General features: G+C 42.8%; 1 protein-coding gene across 12 annotated transcripts in view; it reads right to left on the bottom strand.

The window, feature by feature from the left end:
- HERC3 (HECT and RLD domain containing E3 ubiquitin protein ligase 3) overlaps positions 1-11,900 on the bottom strand; it is a 116,677-nt gene extending 104,777 nt beyond the window's left edge. For 3 of the 12 annotated variants that reach the window (XM_063705422.1, XM_063705424.1, XM_055384650.2), the window contains exons 1-3: positions 11,737-11,886; positions 8,708-8,765; positions 6,222-6,316 (exon numbers count right to left, since the gene is read on the bottom strand). The gene's annotated coding sequence lies outside the window, so the exon portion shown is untranslated. Of the gene's footprint in view, positions 1-6,221; positions 6,317-8,707; positions 8,766-10,908; positions 11,000-11,736 lie in introns of those variants that run through there. The other 9 variants (XM_063705423.1, XM_063705425.1, XM_055384649.2 and 6 more) reach the window with 6 other exon arrangements.
- Positions 11,901-17,876: the final 5,976 nt, after the last annotated feature.

Raw genomic sequence — 17,876 nt, 5'->3', positions numbered from 1 at the left:
TATACAATGGGATATTATTTGGCTGCAACATGGATGAACGGTGAATATATTATGCTAAGTAAAAGAATCCAGTCACAAAAGTCCACAAATTATATGATTCCGTTTACATGAAATGTATAGAACAGGCAATAGAAAATAGACTAGAAAATAGACTAGTGTCTGCCTAGGACTGGAGGGAAAGAGGAGAATGGAGAGTGACTGTACCTGTCCTTTTGGAAAGTGGTAAAATGTTCTAAATTTAGGTTGTGGTGATGGTTTTAAAACATGGTAAATATACTAAAAACCCCTAAATTTTATACTTTAAATAGGTAAATTTTAGGCCGGGCGTAGTGGCTCATGCCTGTAATCCCAGCACTTTGGGAGGCCAAGGCGGGCAGATCACCTGAGGTCGGGAGTTCCAGACCAGCCTGACCAACATGGGGAGACCCCATCTCTACTAAAAATACAAAATCAGCCAAGCGCGGTGGCGCATGCCTGTAATCCAGCTACTCGGGAGGCTGAGGCAGGAGAATCGCTTGAATCCGGGAGGCAGAGGTTGCAGTGAGCTGAGGTCCTGCCATTGCACTCCAGCTTGGGTAATAAGAGCAAAATTCAGTATCAAAAAAAAAAAAAAAAAAGTAAATTTTATGGTATGTGAATTATATCTCAGTAAAGATTTTTTAATTGTCTTTAAATTTCCTTTCTCTTGCTACATGTCTACTGCCTCTGCAGGTCGACATCAGCCAACAAGGCTTTCTTGAGTTTAATTATGAGAATTGTTATTACCAACATAATAGGCATAAAAGTATTTTTTCTACAACAGAAAGGAGGAGGGAACAACCCCTAGAGTTTAATATGGGAAAGGTATCAATTATTTCAATATATTATTTTTGCTTACAAAGACATAAGAGTGGAAGCTTTATCTAATGCTTTGATCAGAAATGAAATATTGTAACTTCAAAAGTTCTGACTATTGATAAAGTTGGAAATCTTAAGTGGGTGGATCTTCTGTCAAGGAAAATACCCCATGCACCTCTCTGGTTTTGAAAGAAAGGTCCAAGATTTAGAGACGAAAGGAGACGGGGGAAATCCCAAGCATGCCTTATAAAACAGTAGATGCTCCTATTTAAGATAGCAAATTAAGAGAGAGCGATTGGCCGGGCATGGTGGCTCACACCTGTAATCCCAGCACTTTGGGAGGCTGAGGCAGATGGATCACCTGAGGAAGGAGTTCGAGACCAGCCTGACCAACATGGTGAAACCCCATCTCTACTAAAAATACAAAAATTAGTGGGGCGTGGTGGCGGGCGCCCATAATCCCAGCTACTCGGGAGGCTTAGGCACGAGAATCGCTTGAACCCAGGAGGCAGAGGTTGCAGTGAGCCAAGATGGCACCATTGCACTCCAGCCTGGGCAACAAGAGCAAAACTCCACCTCAAAAAAAAAAGAGAAAGCAATTGAAGCCTGTAATATGGCTGCAAGTTTGGAACCTGGCCAGTAAACAGTAGATTCTCCGTGGCAGAGAACAGCAGATGAATTTTGAGAACAGTGGTGTCTAACACTCAGTTTGAACTTGTTGCCTATTCTGTAACTACTTTTGAGAATCCCAAACCTTCTATCAAAGTTAAGACACGACACCCTTACAATAACTGTATTTTGCCAAGCATGAATAAAAAGAACCTTGAAAATAAGCACTCAGAGCCCCTCCTGAAGACTGACAACTGAGCAAGAGTTTTGGATGAGGCATGATAAGAGAACCTAAACGTTCTTCTTCCCCTTGGAAATTCTTAGAAATTTGAGGAAGACGCTAAATCTCTAATCAGCATCGCCTTGGGCTTGAATCACTTTATCTGGATATTAAAGAAAACAGTGACCAGGCACAGTGGCTCACGCCTGTGATCCTAACACTTTGGGAGGCCAAGGTGAGAGGACAGCTTAACCCCAGGAGTTTGAGACCAGCCTGGGCAACACAGTGAGACCTTATCGCCACAAAAAAATAAATAAAATCAGCCAAGTGTGGTAGGACACACCTGTAGTCCCAGCTACTTGGGGTGCTGGGGTGAGAGGATCGTTTGAGCCTAGGAGGTCAAGGTTTCAGTGAGCTGTGATCGCACTGCTGCACTCCAGCCTGGGCAATAGAGCGAGACCCATCTTAAAAACAAACAAGCAATGCAGAAGATTGGTCTTAAGGACATTCAGATTACATTTCAGTTTCCAAACATACTTTTTTTTTTTTTTTTTTTTTGGAGACCAAGTCTCGTTCTGTCTCCCAGGCTGGAGTGCAGTGGCGCAATCTCAGCTCACTGCAATCTACGCCTCACAGGTTCAAGTAATTCTCCTGCCTCAGTCTCTGAAGTAGCTGGGATTATAGGCATGTGCCACCACACCCCACTATTTTTTTGGTATTTTAGTAGAGACAGGGTTTCGCCATGTTGGCCAGGCTGGTCTTGAACTCCTGACCTCAAGTAATTAGCCCGCCTTGGCCTCCCAAAGTGCTTGGATTACAGGTGTGAGCCACGGAGCCCAGCCGGTTTCCAAATATACATTTTAATTATAATTCTGAATATCCTTTTCTAACCATACTTCTTAAACATGCTACTCTCTCCATATTAAGAATCACTGTTCTAGGTCCTACAGGTCAAAATATCAGGATTTCAAGACAAGATTGCAGACTTCAAAGGTGTCTTGCCTAATCTTTTCATTGGTACATTCATTTCATCCTAATGAAAAGAGGATGGATTCTAACGGAAATGGTGAAGACTTACTTTGAATTATAATACTAGAAGAACACATCAAAGCTGAATATATCAGCCAATCTACAGGAGGGAACTGTCAACATATGAAGGAGACAGCTAATTGGCTATTCTATGCAAAGTCAGCTTTTAAAATGACAAACTCCTTTCTCCCAAGGTAAAAGCATGCCCAAATGGCTACAAATTAAAGATTACAACACAGAGGAAGCTCATACTTTCAACCTCTCTTGACAACAATTACAGTACTTTGGATTTAACTCAATGGCCTTAATTTGTATATAACAATTTTAAAACTGCCTTATTGTAATCCTGAGGTATGCTTTGAACTCTTGAGGCTTTCGGGAAAGGCATGAAAAGGCCCAAAATAAAATATAAAACTGAATCTCATTTTGCTGTCTTAAACAGAAAGTTCTGCTTCTTCCCAGGATTTTTATTCCTTGTCTAGACTCTACACTAAAAAAGTATTAAGATTAAATGTTATTCTTTGAATTAACTACAAATATTGTGGAGAGGGAAGTAGAAATAAAATGAAAAACTGGCAGGGTAGTGATGGTGGTGGTTGCTGGTCTAATGATACACATTTAAATAGACCAACAAGCTCACATAATCTAGAAATAATTTATTTTTCCCAACTTGCTCAATTGCTATTATCCACATTAATGGATTTTTTCATGTTTAGTATTTCATAAATTTGTCTTCTCTCTCCTACCTTCTAGTGTTCTTAGGTGCAAGAAGGTTGTGATGTGCCTTACAGAGAAAAAAATGTGTATTAGGTAAGTTTCTTTCATGCATGAGTTATAGTGTTGGCTGTGAGTTCAATGTTAATGAATCAACAAGTGGGTACATCCAAAATATGGAACAGGAAATCTGCCGATCTGTATGTGAGGCCTCCCCTGGAGAGAGCTAAAGTAATATCCAGAGTACATAATGAAGCTATAGATACAATGGAAAAGCAATTAAATCTGTGGATTCATGAGATGACAACCCATAAAAAATAAAAATCACAGTGGATAGCACTGATGTGAGGCTGAAAGCCAAAAACACTGTCACATTACACAGGGTCAAGAAAATGTTAAACCCTTCTCAACTAGTGTTTTATTACCAAGAAATATTGTGTATATTAGTAAGAAATATATATTAAATAGGCTGTCTAGACAGAAACACACATAAAAAAAGGTTATGAGTCAGCTGGCTGATAAAAATCTCTTGACCAGAGCCTGCAGGAACCTAACCCTGTATTTCCTCAGAAACAATGGCTCTGTATTCACTAATATGGTATTCACCACGACTTTACAGAACCTAACTATATACAGAGTATAACAAGTCCCTTCTTTGTTTACTTAAGCTTATTTATTTATGCTTGTTTGAATCAGGTTTCTTTCACTTGCAATAGAAAGAAACTCCTGACTGATAATAATGACATTATTAATAATAACAGCAGATAAGACCTAATTTGAGCTTACTCTGAGTCTGGTACTTTTCTATGTGCTTCACAGATTTTGGCTCATTTCATCTTCTATGAGACAGGTACTGCCATTATCTCTAATTTACAGATGAAGAAAGTGAAACTAACAAAAAAAAGATGAAGTAAAGGAAAAGAAAGAGACACTATGCTGTGCTGTACAGTAAGGAGCTTAGAAAGTAGATAACCAAAAGGCCAGACTTCCCAATGTGTCTGCACCACTCTCCAGAGAAAACAGGGACCCTGATCAGTCAACCTGGCTATCTGATCCGCTAAGTAATTCTTTCCTAAAAGTGGATGGGTGGATCAGATTCCATAACAGTTGTCATTAAATTCACCCAACCAACTGCCTTGCTTAGCAAGCAACCTTAAATAACTTGGTTTCTAGGGCAGATTCTACTACAGGGATAGAATACTGTGACCAGGTAACCAAAGCATCTCAGTCTTATTAGGATTTCTAATTCTCATTATTAATTTGGCATCCTGGGTCTATCAGCTTTTTGTAGTTTATCTGGCATGAGTCAGTCCTTGAGAGTCATCTGAGTTCTGGGTGCTTTGGCCAAGCACAATCCTGTGTAAACAGCCTGAAGTATGGCCTCATCCCTGACTGACTAGTAAAAACAATTTATGAAAAAAGATAATAAAAAGGACTATTGTTCAAGAAAACTTCAAAAATTCTTCCCAACTGAGTTACAGTAATGGAATCTTCAATTGGTCAAATAAAAACTGCCTACCGAGAGAATTAAATAGCAACCACAAAAAAGATGTGTACCTGTGAATAAACTATCAATCCTAACTATAAATACGGCCTAGGTCATCACAATGCTCTGCCGGAACTAAAGAAGAAAGCAACTAAAATCATCTAGCTTTCAGGAGAGAAGTTCAACACATTGGAGAGAAGCCAGCCATTAGCACAGCTTTCACTTCAAAGTACACTCCAGTTGGACCCCTAAATCTTGTAGCTGCTGATGTCCATGACTTTAAAGGTCTAGTTTCAGCAACGGTCTGCATCGCTGGGCATTTTGACCTCCAAGGTCCTTACACCCATTTTTCCTCATTCACTCTCTTGCTTGCTCCTAGAAGAGCAGAATCTTTTATTTTCCTTCAAAATACACAATTATGAAATTCGCTGCAAAATATAGGACTACACTTCCCTCAGCACCTACACCAGCCCCCCTTGGCTGCATTTCCTGCCTCTTATTTCCCCATGACAAAACAAAAGGAAGGACTACTTTTGAAGTACAACTTTCTCTCAATGTCAACCTGGCACTTTCCTGAGTCCTTCTCATCTATTCTTGGTAAGAGATTCAAGATAATCTTAGCAGAGCTTAAGGGTCAAAGGAACTAAAATCCAAGCCCTACATTAACCACGTTAGCTGTGAAACCTGAGGAAAGATGTTTACCCACCTTAAGCTCCAAAATCAGGAGAAGGTGCTAGAGTGTTGTGAGGATTAATGAGAAAATGCATGTAAAAAGGGCTTAGCATGGTGCCTGGCATGTAGTAGTAAGTGACCAGTAAATGTCAGCTGCTTTAGTCAATGTTACTCCTACTCCTAGTGCTCTTCTTTGAGATTTCAGCAGACAGGACAATTCCCAAAAGAGGCTGGGATTGTGACTCCTGTCTTCCTCACTGCAATTAGCACTAGCTGCATTCTGCCAAATCTGCACTACAGCAAAGCAGCATCACAACCATCTGCCATAACTTTCATGAAAGGGATTTGAGGTTGATAGGAGGAAGTTTTTTTGTGTGCATTTGCTTTTAAATTCTGGAGAGGGCATGGGTGGAGGGCGGTGGGGAGATAAATCTCTTTTTACTAGCTCTAGTGAGTTGAATGCTAAAAGACAACCTTCAATTCCTAAACTTTGTCTTATGATAAGACTATGCGACTATGCACACAGCAGCCTAACAACTCATTCTTATCCCTTTGTTTGAAAGGCACTGAGACCAAAATAACACTCAGGCAGGACTTCTAATCTCATTTAAAATAGGGATAAGCTTCCTTTCAAGTAAGCTTAGAAGCAATTACCTGAATGTTGTATATATGAAGAGGGTCTCTTTCAACAGCAGGAAAAGACAATGTCCAAAACCTTCAGTGCTTTGCAGATACTCCCCAAATTCAGGCTTTAAATAAATGTAGGGCCAAAATTAAAATGCAGAATTAACTCTGGTAACAAAGAAGATTCATTTTGATGACTTGCCTTATTATCAAAAATGTTCCTACCAAAGACAGAAATGTCATAGAAGGCAAAGAGAAGTTTTCAACAACGTGACTCCACTCCTTGCTGTTTTCTCTCTCCTCCACTTTAGCTGGACTTTGGTCCTCTGACCCCCTCAGCCAACACAGGAAACACTCCTACCCTTCCCCGGATCATCCCCTCTAAGGTGGTGCCCTCTTCACTACCTGGTGCTAGGCTTTGTGAAGCTGGAAGAATGACTTCTCTGCAGTCTGCTTAAGCTGTGGACTGCCTTCAAAAGACACCAACGAGACTGGCAAGAATTGAAAAGTCTAACAATACCAAGTCAAGGATATACAACAGCCAGGGCCCTCATAGACAGCTGGTGGGAATATAAACTGGCATAAGCACTTGGCAAAACAAGTTGGCATTCTCCAGTGAAGATGAAGATGTGGATACCTCCCCACACAGTAATTTCACTGCTGGGCATATGACCAGCATTGTCCAACTTATTAAGCATCTATGGTGCTCCTGTACTATACTAATAAATGGAGATACAAAGATGAGTAAAATCTGGAAACTTGGAACTTTCTGTGATAATGGAAATGCTATATATTTGCACTGTCCACTATGGTAGCCAGTAGGTATATGTGGCTATTGAGTACTTGAAATGTGACTAATACAAGTGAAGAACTGAAATAGTTAATATTTTATTTTAATAAATTTTAATGTAAGTAGCCCTACGTGACTAGTGGCTATCTTACAGTCCAATGCAGTGAGAAACTCATGAACATATGCACCAAGATACACGTATAAGAATGTTCATTCCAGCATTATTTGAAATAGGAAAAAAGTAAAAAACAAATATCCATCAATAAGAAAACAGATACAGTGTGGCACATGCATAAAACAGAACACTGTACAGCAGTAAAAAATAAACTCCATCTATAAGCATCATTGTAACTATATCTTAAAAAGTGTTGAGTCACAGAAGAATTCCGAGTATGATGCATTTTTACAAAATTCAAACACAACTATAACAAATATATTATTTGGAGATTAAGAATCATCAGTGGTAACAAAGCTATGAAGAAAAGCAAATCACAAACACAAAATAGCGGGTAATGATTGTGGAGGCAGTAGGAATAGAGCGAACAATCTGGAAGGTGCACAAAGGGAGACATTTCAATAGCATGGCTGATATTCTGCTTCTGTCCTTTTATTGTTGTTTCTTAACATATATGACATGCATTATTTTATGCTTACAAATACTTCACAAAACAAACAAAAATGCAAAGCGCTGTTGAGGCAGTATGGCTGCTTCTCCTACCTCCTCCACTAACACCCTGTCCACGTGCAGACTGGGAGTTTCTCCATGAAGGAACCAGGTTTTACTCATCTTTGTGCCTTCCATTCTCAGCAGAGTACAAGAGCACAGTAGAGGCTTGATAAATGCCTAGTGAACTGACCCCCATTCTTAGAAAACCTGAATTTCCACCATCTCAACTTGTAACCACTTTTATTTTCCAGATAATGTTAAAGATTCCCCACCCTGAGTAATAATAAAACCAGTTCACTTACACAGAAACACATGTCCCTGCCACCAACAAGTACTATTTCTAAATGGAGTAAATGTCTAAAGGGGACAGAGTTATATTATCAAATTTACCACCTTATTAAAAGTCCATTTGATCTAACCTCTAAGTAAAAGACTTACATTCCTAAATTCATTTTAATGGCAGCTAAGGCCTTCAGAGGCCAAGTAACTTTGGTCCACTAAGAATTAAGTGCTTGGCCAGGCGCGGTGGCTCACGCCTGTAATCCTAGCACTTTGGAAGGCCAAGGCGGGCGGATCACGAGGTCAGGAGATCAAGACCATCCTGGCTAACACAGTGAAACCCCGTCTCTACTAAAAATACAAAAAATTAGCTGGGCGAGGTGGCGGGCGCCTGTAGTCCCAGCTACTCCGGAGGCTGAGGCAGGAGAATGGCGTGAACCCCGGGGGGCGGAGCCTGCAGGGAGCCGAGATCCCGCCACTGCACTCCAGCGTGGGCGACAGCGAGACTCCCTCTCAAAAAAAAAAAAAAAAAAAAAAAAAAAAAAAAAAAAAGAATTAAGTGCTTGAAGCAGAGACCAGAAACCAGGTCTCCTACTTCTTGGGCTCACCTTGTTCTCTTCACTATCTTAGAGCAGCAGGAAGGCATTGAGATTTGTGTAGGTCCCTCTCTAGGTAGCTACCCTAGCTTGAGTTGATGAGAGTATTAAACAGGATAATGTATGTAAAGGACTTCATTTACAAGATGAAAAAACTGATGTCCAGAAAAATTAAGTAACTTACCACAGGTCACACACTTGGCATTGGACTAGAAGCCAGAAATATTCCACACCTTGCAGTTCTGCAAGTTAAAGAAATAATAAATAACATTAGTATGGAACTCTGTTGTGTCTTCATGTTACTGTAAACAAAAAGACAGTAGTTAACCTCTGAAAATAAGAATATCTTTAAATTACTCAATCTTGAATATTCCCCACGCATTGTATCTCAAGACAGGAGTTTGGTTAAATACCAGTAAGATAACCTCTAACCAGTTATAAAGACATCAATCACCTCTAAAAGTGAACTAGAGATATAGATATCACCTTATAAAAATTCCTGACATTTGATAGGGAGTAGTAAAAATGGAATTACTTTAAAATCTCCCATTTTTGTTAGAGAAAATTTTGGAAAATAATTAAATTTTGTCTATTTTATTTTTCCATGTATGACACATATTATAGCAGCTTGTTTTGCCACAACTGTTATGAAGACTGTCTCCTTTCATTCCTTTCCTTTTTTTTTTTTTTTTTTTTTTTTTTTTGAGACAGAGTCTGGCTCTTTCACCCAGGCTGGAGTGCAGTGGCCGATCTCGGCTCACTGCAACCTCTGCCTCCCAGGTTCAAGCGATTCTCCTGCCTCAGCCTCCCAAGTAGCTGGAATTACAGGCGCCCGCCACCATGCCCAGCTAATTTTTGTATTTTTAGTAAAGAAGGGGTTTCACCATGTTGGTCAGGCTGGTCTCCAACTCCTGACCTCAAGTGATCCACCCGTCTCAAACCTCCCAAAGTGCTGGGATTACAGGTGTGAGCCACTGCGCCCAGCCAGTCACTGCACCCGGTCTTTCCCTTTTCATTACCACATCCTCCATCATGCAAAATGAGAAGAGATCATCTCAGAGAGGTACCTAAAGTATCTCAAAAGAAAAAGTCCTCCATGATTTTAAGATACTTTTGTCAAGCACTTTAGGAGGCCCAGGCGGGTGGACAGCCTGAGCCCAGGGGTTGGAGATCAGCCTGGGCAACATGGCAAAACCCCGTTTCGTCTTTTGGCGAAACCAAAAACTACAAAAAATTAGCTGGGCATGGTGGTGCACGCCTGTGGTCCCAGCTACTTTGGAGGCTAAGGTGGCGGATTCGCTTGAGCCTGGGAGACGGAGGTTGCAGTGAGCCGAGATCGCACCAGTGCACTCCAGCCTGTGCAACAGAGCGAGACCCCCCATCTTGAAAGAAAAGATATTGTCATAACTTTATTTCTACCTCTCTATGCAGAAAATCCCATTCGATCTGGAGAATAGTACTTTTACTTATAAAACTGAAGCAAAACTATCTTGTGTCTCCAGTAGAGTACTACTACTCTCATTAAGTATAAAAAAAGTTTTTAATTGGTCATACAAATCTTAAGAAATTTAAATTTGGTCTTCAGAATGAAATGCTATAACGAATCGCTTCAAGCATACAACATGGAACATTCTGAAATCCCTGCTTCTTTTTCAAAAAGTAAACTCCAGCTACTTACTGAACAAGAACTGGATGCTAGTGCTAATGTGCTAATTTTGTTTTTCATGCCAAAGGAGTTCTGCCAAAGAGGTTTCTAACCTGTCCTCCTTGTTCCCTGCATTATACTTTTTACAGAAAGTTCCTAGCCTCGAAGGGGGTACGACCATGATGTAAAATACGTAATTCAATTATTTTGCTTTAGGATATGCAATCCATGTACTTTGCTTTTCTGATTTATAATGCTACTCCCTCCTCCCCCAGGGTAAAGGAAAGTACAAAAGGAGAGAGCTTCACAGTAATGTGCCGACTAAAACATGATACCCGATCACTGCATTTAAAACTTTTTATTTTTTCATTTCTGTCAAGTCTAGAGTTGAAAAATCAGCTCACTTGATCTTATCTAATCATCAAACAAAAGGTTCTAGAAATAGCTTCTTATTTGTGGAAACAGTCAGAAGACACATAAAAATGGAAGAGAGCTCTTGAATCGTCTTTCCCAAAGCATTCTATGCGTGATGAATGCAAGCAAAATCCTGGAAGGCTTTTCTCTGAATTTAAGGTACTTCCTAATTGGGCTCATTTGAAAGCTAATGTAAAATGCAACCAGAAAGCAGCCAGAAACAGTGACAGACCAACAGCAAAGTTCAAATACTTATTCCCTGGAGCTCATGCTGCATACACATATTCCGTGCACAGTCGCATTAGGTACTGTCTCCATAGGCTCACCTGTTTCAGGTTACACATGCTCCTCTCGGTCTGGTTGCCCTGGTTTGCCCACTCCACACATTCACAAATGACTCAAGTCTCACCTGCCCCCGGCCGTCCCAGCTCCTGACACCCCCGCGCCGGTCCGCACCGACGTGTCGGCGCGCACACACACACACCCGTACACACGTGTCCGCACACACCCTCGCCCCCGGCCCCGCCCAGGAGGCGGACCCCGGAGAGGCGAGCCGGCCCGGCCTCCGCGAAGTGGGTGGTGCCGGGCCCCGCAGCCCTGCCGGCGCTGTCATTGCGGACGCCGTGCACCGCGTCCTCGGCGCAAACTCCTCGCGGCCGCTGAGGTTCCCCAAAACGCCAGGGCCTCGCCAGCTCCCATTTCAATTGAAAGCGTCCGCGCCCCTCACTGCACGGAGGTCCCTGGAACCCCAGAATTTAAATAGGGGCAGGGGGCGAGCATAGGGACTATCCTCCTTTTGACTTTCTGCGTCGCAATTCCTCCCGGGCGGCAGAGCGCGGGCGGGAGGCGCTCCCATTTTGAAGGCTTGTCTCGCCTTTCCCGGCGCGGGGCTCTCTGACCGGAGGGCGAGCCCACGAGAACGCCAGGGAGGCGTACGCAGGATACTAAGGGCGCCGCGCCCCAACCTCCCCGCGCCCCAGACCCAGGTCGTCGCTGGAGGTGCCTGCAGCCCCCGCCGCCGGAGCCACGGGAGGAGCCGCAGCCGCCCCTCCGGGAGCCGCGCGCTGACTGCAGTGCCAGGCGGAACGCGGCCCAGCGCGGCTGCAGCTCCGCCGTACCCTCCTCCCTGGAACCCCGGCCCCCGCCCTGCGCACCTCGGCAGCCCCCGAACCGCAGCTTGGGACTCCGACTGTCACAGCCCCTCTCGCCGGACCCGGGGTTTCTCCGTTTTCGGCGTCACAATAATAAGGAAGTTTCCCCGCAAGCCTGCGGGCGGCGGAATGCGCTGGGTGAATGGCTTCGCACCGGGCCAATGGGCGCCGTTCTGGGGGGGGGTCCGCGCCAATGGCTGCCGCCGTGGCACGGGCTGGAGGCGGGGCGGCAAGGTCCGCGGGCGGGAGGAGGGGAGAGGCCCAGGCCCCAGAGCCAGGCGCAGGCGGCCGGAGGTGACAGAACTCGAGGGCCCGGCGCGGGGACAGCGGCACGGGTGTGTCAGCCGAGATCGGACTGCAAGACATAGAGCGTTGACGCTGAAATAAGATTGCTTTTCACTGGCGGGGAAGCGAGCCGGACAGATCAGCGGTTGCCTATTCAGGTTCTGGACTCTGGTTTTTATTATTTATGAAGAGGTGACCGAAAGCCTTGGGCACGGGGGAAAAAGCTGGAGGGTGACAATTGAGGGAGAATGCGCTAGTCTTCTGCTTTACTCCCCTTCGTAGGACTGTAGGAAGCGCGGCGCCGGCCCGCGGCGCTGCGCGGTAGGACAGGCAGGGAAAGAGGTACGCGGCAGCCGCCGGCGCCCTTCTGGAGAGGTGGGGATCGAAGACCGGCATGGGGCTGCGGAAGAAAGGCGGTCCTGGGGGAGGCTGGAGGGTGGACCCGGGGGGAGCATAGCAAGAAGAGTCTGAGCACCAGATCTTAAAATCTTGTAATCTGAAAGACACTCTGTGGCCTATACCCAGTAACGGATTTTTTAAAAGTTTGTCCTCTTCCACTTTTCCCTAGCGCCGAATCCCAGAGCTTCCTCCTCCTCCCCAAGGTCACTAGTGCTTTCATACTTGCCCTAGACCTGATCTGATCCACAGCTAATCTTTTGCAGAAAACCTCAGAAAGGTGACTTCATGTGTCTGCCCCCCTTAAATGTAAAATGCAGAACACTGGCACGGTACTGCTTTAATCCAAAGGAATAACTCTCCCGGTGGGAGAATTTCCATAACCTGGCATTTGAACCAGGAAGGCCCTTTGAGGATAGATTCTTACCAAGGACATTCAAATCACCTCAGGTCTGCAATCGCTCGTCCTGAGAACCTAACAGACTGACCAAGTAGGAAAGAAAGTTTCAAGGAGTGGTGTATCCTGGGGATGAGACGTTGTTGGCTGACTGACAGTGTTGAGCCCTCCGTGAAATAATGCAAATTGTCCAGTACACTGAGACAAGAAAGCTAAAAAAGCAGAATCTAAGTTATCAGGTCATCTAAGAAAAAATACAAACCTTTGAAATTTGGATCACACTTGACATGTTTAGAAACACTGGGGATGGCCAGGCGCGGTGGCCCATGCCTGTAATCTCAGCACTTTGGGAGGCCGAAGCCGGTGGATCACTTGAGGTCAGGAGTTCGAGACCAGCCTGGCCAACATGGTGAAACCTTGTCTCTACAAAAAAAATACCAAAATTAGCCGAGTAGGGTGGTGTGCGCCTGTAGTCCCAGCTACTCAGGAGGCTGAGGCAGGAGAATCACTGGAACCTGGAAGGCGGAGGTTGCAGTAAGCTGAAATCAAGCCACTGTACTTACTCCAGCCTGGGCAACAGAATGAAACCTTGTCTCAAAAAAAAAAAGAAAAGAAAAAAAAAAAAGAAACACTGGGGACAAGAGTAACACAATTCACTTATATTCCAGATATGTGGCAGTTTCACAAAAGTTTAGTCTATTACAAAGATGCAATCCCAATTTAGAGATGCTGTTGGCAAAAGAACTGGTTAAATGCCCAAAGAGGAGTCTGGTAGGAAGAGGAAGGAGTCCGGTACTTGCAAAGGAGAAAGTGAGAGATCCTATTGTTATGATCCTATTGTTATGTGTCACATATGAGGTTTGTAATCAATCAGTGTTTGGGTTGATATGTCTGGCCCATGGCTCAAGTGTTTTTCTTTTTTTGTTGTTGTTTTTTTGTTTTTTGTTTTTGAGACGGAGTCTCGCTCTGTCGCCCAGGCTGGAGTGCAGTGGTGCAAACTCGGCTCACTGCAAGCTGCGCCTCCCAGATTCACGCCAGTCTCCTGTCGCAGCCTCCCGAGTAACTGGGACTACAGGCGCCCACCACAACGCCCGGCTAATTTTTGTATTTTTAGTAGAGACGGGGTTTCACCATGTTAGCCAGGATGGTCTCAATCTCCTGACCTCGTGATCCGCCCACCTCAGCCTCCCAAAGTGCTGGGATTACAGGCGTGAGCCACCGCGCCCGGAGTTTTTTTGTTTTTTTGAGACGGAATCTCCCTCAGTTGCCTGGGATGGAGTGCAGTGGCGCGATCTCTGCTCACTGCAACATCCACCTCCCCGGCTCAAGCAATTCTCCTGCCTCAGCCTCCCGAGTAGCTGGGATTACAGGCGCTCACCACCACACCCGGCTCATTTTTGTACTTTTAGTAGAGGCAGGATTTCACCATGTTGGCCAGGCCGGTTTAGAACTCCTGACCTCAAATCATCTGCCCACCTCGGCCTCCCAAAGTGCTGAGATTACAGGCGTGAGCCTCCGCGCCAGCCGGCTCAAGTGTTTTTCATATGAAATTTCATCTTGAGGAAAAGGATGGTTATCAAAGACTCAAGCCTAGACATGGGGTAGGAGCGATGTATAAATAACAAGTTAGGATACTGTACGCTTTACCAAATAAATAGCCAAACCCTGAGAACTTACATAGAACTTACATAGAACAGTAAAGATACCACAGTACTTCAATTTATTTTTTTTCATTGGGACAACATATAATGACTATTTCCTTAGCAAGAATGTCCTGCTTCAAAATGGCTTTAAATGGCTCCAGCATCAACAATAGTCTTAACAGCAGATATGTAAACTGTTTTGAAGAGGCCATGGTTTACTTTTTCCTTCCATTTCTATAGCCCTGTCTTCCATCCATTTCTTTCTGCATTCTCATATATTCTCTAACAAACGTTCTATATACTGAGCACCTACAATAATGTCAGCCCCTGTGAATACATTGGTAAGCAAAACAGTACGGTCTTTGTTGCCGTGAAAGGGGAGACAAACATTAACCAAATAATTGTACCAAGGAATATATACTTGCTAACCTATATAAATTTTATAACAGAAAAACATTCATGTTAAAAATAAAAGGCTTAATAAATTCTAGGCTCATGCCCCTGTAATCCCAGGGCTTTGGGTTACAGGCTGAGGCAAGAGCATCGCTTGAGGCCAGGAGTTTGAGACCAGCCTGGGCAACATAGTGAGTCCCTGTCTCTCCAAAAAATAAAAATAGGCATGGTGGGGCACACCTGTAGTCCTAGCTACTTGGGAGGCTGAGGTGAGAGAATAGCTTGAGCATAGGAATTCGAGGTTGCATTGAGCTTTGATGGCACCACTGCACTCCAGCCTGGATGACAGAGGAGACTCCAAATACACACACACACACACACGCACACACGCGTGCACATACACACACACACACATATATAACCATAACTTTTTTTTTAAGAGACAGGATCTTGCTATGTTGCCCAGGCTGGCTTCAAACTCCTAGACTCAAGCAATCCTGCTGCCTTAGCCTCCCGAGGAGCAGGGATTAAACTAACCATAACTTTTGACAGGGGGACAGGACCATGTGGTTCAGCTCTATCACTGGTTAGACAAGGTATGCCCAGTGGCAAGGGGATGGTGCCCAGGGCTGCTGCACTTCTACCTGAACACATGCTGATTTCCTCCATTAGTTCATTCACTTCTTAAAATACTTACATCTATTTTGAAATGAAACCATTTTTCAATAGAATGGTAATACTGTTTAATGATAATTGTTTTCCTTTCTTCCCTGTGTTTAATTTACTTGCCTTGCAGACAAATATTTACTTGGTAAACTTTGAAAGAGATAGATTTCTGATATCTTGGATGAAATCTGTGGAAAAAAAACAGGCTACCCAGGACATTCTGTCTCTCAGATACACCATTGAAGAATAAATATCTTTAGGAGGGAAAAGCACTGACTGATTATATGACAAGTAAAAAGTATGTGTACCTTGTATGGTTATGTAACGACAAAGGTGTTTCTTGGTCCCCCACATCCAAAAGAAGTACTTACTTTCTCAGTCTAGTCAGTACTTAATGGAAAAATCAGTCTATCTATACCCAGACTAAACTTATTAAAAACTGTCCTGTAACACACAGCATTGATTTATTAATATGAAACAACTTAGAATAAAAACATTATGGTAAATCAGTATTACCATCAAATAATCTTTTAATATTATTGAATATGTTCCACCTGTAGTACTGCTAGACAAGAAGCATCATTCCTGACTACAAAGAGCTTACAGCCCTTATGATTATTTCTCTATCTTCCTTGAAACTATTCATGGTTTGTTTGCATTTTTTTCTTATCAAGCCATTTGGATGAAGCATAAGAATCTTACCTTAATTATGAGAAACTCATTGTTTTCATATAAATTAAAATGTATTAATGATAACAGGATTGGATGGTTGAACATTTTCTAAGAAAACCTTTAAGTTGAGCATTAGCCGGTCTCTGAAGATTTCATCCAATAATGCCTTTAGGAAGTGAAATATTTCATGAAGGTTCCTCCTTTTAAAAAGTCCCTTAATATGTGCTCTTAGAAATGGCATCCCACATTTCACTATGACTGGACTGGCAAAATAAGTGCTTGGGCAAAAGCAGCAAAGATCACATTTGTCATCATGTAGCTGCACAGAATGCATGCATGTAACTGCCAAAAATCAGGCAGCTGTTTCACCCTTCTAGAGGCAAAGAAACATAGTCTTCCAAAATTTACTTGTGTAAAACCAAAATAAAATCATAAATGTGAAAAAAATCTCCTTCCTTTGAAGTTATACTAAATCTGGGCCAAAGGAAATTTAAGGAATTTTGTTATTTCCTAGAAAAGCTAAAGTGAACCTGTGGAATTTCAAGAGGGCATACCTATAACAATATTAGACAGCTTTATAGGTTGGCCATAAAAATCTGTAAACACAGCAAATATACTTAATAAATGGTTTGTTGTTATTACGTAATATGTTTAGTGACATTACATGATATGTTCAGTGACATTACATGGTATGTGAATTGTGTTGTCCCTTGTAACAATGCTCATGTTACAAAGCATGGTGCATTGATACAACATTTTTCCCAATCCAAGCAAAAGCAAAATCAGCTGCAATGTGTTGCCTCAGTTGATTTCTCCCTCTGATTTCTCCTGAATAAACCTGTACCTTTAGCATACCTCAGAAGAAGTAAGTAATCAGGGAGTTCAATGTGTAAAATCAATATATACTATAATATTATTTACTTAAGTCTGTAAAAAATAAAATAACATTGTCTGTGTTTCCAGACTTTACGGCCACCTTTTTATAAAGGTAAACTGGTATTTAACTTTCTATTGACCTTCAGCATTTTATTTTCAGCCTACATATAGGTAAAAGCCCAGTGAAATCTGCCATTGTATTTACTTTTAAGTTGTTAACAGATTATTCTTCTCACAGATACTATAGATACTGTAATTGACTCTGTTTATCTCTTTCTGTTGGCTCTCGAAAGCCTAGAGCAAAATGTGTGGCCCATCTGTACAGAATCTTATTGCTTGCATTTTTAGAAGTAACCTCAAGGTTCATTTTAACTTTCTTATATCATTTTTCCCATTGTACTCATTTCCTTACCTACTTAAAAAAATGAAAAGCAACTTGTTTTTCTCTTCACAAATGTAAAATATATTTGCTGTATGAAATGTGTTAAATACATATAAGAGAAAAGAAGAAAGTGAAATGATCTGTCCTTTTCACTGACCACATTTAGTTCTTGATAGTTTGGCATTTTCCAATGCATACATATACATTTTAAAAAGTGGCTTATTCGGCCAGGCGTGGTGGCTCATGCCTATAATCCCAGCACTTTGGGAGGCCGAGGCGGGTGGATCACCTGAGGTTGGGAGTTCGAGACCAGCCTGGCCAACATGGCGGAAACCCCATCTCTACTAAAAATACAAAATTAGCCGGGCATGGTGGCACATGCCTGTAATCCCAGCTACTCAGGAGGCTGAGGCAGGAGAATCACTGGAACCCA

Source organism: Gorilla gorilla, chromosome 3 (assembly GCF_029281585.2).
Source record: "Gorilla gorilla gorilla isolate KB3781 chromosome 3, NHGRI_mGorGor1-v2.1_pri, whole genome shotgun sequence".
NCBI lineage: Eukaryota > Metazoa > Chordata > Mammalia > Primates > Hominidae > Gorilla > Gorilla gorilla.
The sequence above is the reverse complement of the archived record's forward strand: the minus strand, read 5'-3'. Positions and strand labels throughout refer to the sequence as shown.